Raw genomic sequence first — 2,564 nt, forward strand, 5'->3', positions numbered from 1 at the left:
GATGGTAGTGGTACATAGTAGGCATGTGTTAATAACAGACTTTGAAAATTCAGAATTCAAGAAGGCTGATATGACTTCTAATTTGTTGACAAGTTTCAAGTTATAGCTTTAGTTCTATACATTATGGTATATTTTCCATCAAGGGACTGACTTAAAACTTTCAGGATTAAGGATTACTCATGTAGATTCTGATTGACCAAAACTTTTTTGCCAATCAGTTGAGTTCAATTTGGCAGAATTCTTTGTCATCATTTATGACTGCAAGAGTGGTTTGAAGGATTTGTAACAGGGACAGGGTTACAGTGATGGTTTGAAGGATTTGCAACGGGAACAGTGTTACAGGAGTGGTTTGAAGGATTTGCAACAGGGACAGTGTTACAGAGGCGGTTTGAAGGATTTGTATCGGGGACAGTGTTTCAGGGGAGGTTTGAAGGATTTGTAAGAGGGACAGTGTTACCGGGATGGTTTTGAAGGATTTGTAACAGGGACAGTGTTACAGAGGTGGTTTGAAGGATTTGTAACGGGAACAGTGTTACAGGGGTGGTTTGAAGGATTTGTATCGGGGACAGTGTTTCAGGGGTGGTTTGAAGGATTTGTAACAGGGACAGTGTTACAGGGGTGGTTTGAGGGATTTGTAACAGGGACAGGGTTACAGGGATGGTTTGAGGGATTTGTAACAGGGTTAGTGTTACAGAGGTGGTTCGAAGGATTTGTAACGGGAACAGTGTTACAGGAGTGGTTTGAAGGATTTGTAACAGGGTCAGTGTTACAGAGGTGGTTCGAAGGATTTGTAACGGGAGCAGTGTTACAGAGGTGGTTCGAAGGATTTGTAACAGGGACAGTGTTACATGGGTGGTTTGAAGGATTTGTAACAGGGACATTGTACCAGGGGTGTTTTGAAGGATTTGTAACAGGGACAGTGTTACAGGGATGGTTTGAAGGATTTGTAACATGGACAGTGTTACAGGGGTGGTTTGAAGGATTTGTAACAGGGTCAGTGCTACAGAGGTGGTTCGAAGGATTTGTAACGGGAGCAGTGTTACAGAGGTGGTTCGAAGGATTTGTAACGGGAGCAGTGTTACAGAGGTGGTTCGAAGGATTTGTAACGGGAGCAGTGTTACAGAGGTGGTTCGAAGGATTTGTAACAGGGACAGTGTTACAGGGATGGGTTGAAGGATTTGTAACTGGAATAGTGTTACAGGGATGGTGTGAAGGATTTGTAACAGGGACATTGTACCAGGGGTGTTTTGAAGGATTTGTACTTGGGACAGTGTTACAGGGGTGGTTTGAAGGATTTGTAACAGGGACAGTGTTACCGGGATGGTTTTGAAGGATTTATAACAGGGACAGTGTTACAGGGATGGGTTGAAGGATTTGTAACTGGAATAGTGTTACAGGGATGGTGTGAAGGATTTGTAACAGGGACAGTGTACCAGAGGTGGTTTGAAGGATTTGTAACAGGGATAGTGTAACAGGGGTGGTTTGAATGATTTGTAACAGGGACAGTGTTACAGGGATGGTTTGAAGGATTTGTAACAGGGACAGTGTTACAGGGGTGGTTTGAATGATTTGTAACAGGGACAGTGTTACAGGGGTGGTTTGAAGGATTTGTAGCAGGGACAGTGTTACAGGGATGGTTTCAAAGGATTTGTAACAGGGACAGTGTTACAGGGGTGGTTTGAATGACTTGTAACAGGGAGTGTTACAGGAATGGTTTGAAGGATTTGTAACAGGGACAGTGTTACAGGAATGGTTTGAAGGATTTTTAACAGGGACAGTGTTACAGGAATGGTTTGAAGGATTTGTAACGGGGACAGTGTTACAGGGATGGTTTGAAGGATTTGTAACAGGGACAGTGTACCAGGGGTGGTTTGAAGGATTTGTAACAGGGACAGTGTTACAGGAATGGTTTGAAGGATTTGTAACAGGGACAATGTTACAGGGGTGGTTTGAAGGATTTGTAACAGGGACAGTGTTAAAGTCATTAAATTAAAACAAAGGAATACGATGTTTGACTATTGTATTGCTATGCATGAAGCATCAAGTTTCTGTGAGCTTGATTGCCTTTGTCGATCATCCTTCTGTCTGTCATTTGCTGTTAAAGATGGCGGCCATGATCTCTGATTAGTAGAGACATTTACAGCAGATTTTGATTTATATTGGTTGGTATTTGTCCATATTTTATGGGGTGTTGCAAATTTAAAATTAAAAACTTAGACCAAAGAGAAAAAGCAAAGGTAGTGATAGATGAGGAAGCAAAATTAAGAGTTTGTGAACAAATGAATGAGTGACCGACCAAAGTTTAAGGTTTGTGAACAAAAGACGAATGACTGAATGACAGCAATATTAAGTTTTGTGAACAAAAGACTGAGTGACAGACCAACATTCAAGTTTCTAGAACAACCGAGTGTGTGACAAAGCATGATTAAGGTTCATGAACAAATGACTGAGTGACAAAGATAAAATTATGTTCAATAGCACAGTTGAACATATAAATAGATATGTTATAAACTAAAGGAACATCAGTGTTGTTTGGTCGAGTACGAGTGTGGCTCTCTCTACGT

General features: G+C 41.3%; 1 protein-coding gene across 1 annotated transcript in view; it reads left to right on the forward strand.

The window, feature by feature from the left end:
- Positions 1-2,564, forward strand: part of LOC110441897 (cytosolic 10-formyltetrahydrofolate dehydrogenase-like) — a 58,974-nt gene that overhangs the window by 29,486 nt on the left and 26,924 nt on the right. The gene's annotated exons all lie outside the window — the stretch shown is intronic.

The sequence above is a fragment of the Mizuhopecten yessoensis genome, unplaced genomic scaffold (genome assembly GCF_002113885.1).
Source record: "Mizuhopecten yessoensis strain PY_sf001 unplaced genomic scaffold, ASM211388v2 scaffold221, whole genome shotgun sequence".
NCBI lineage: Eukaryota > Metazoa > Mollusca > Bivalvia > Pectinida > Pectinidae > Mizuhopecten > Mizuhopecten yessoensis.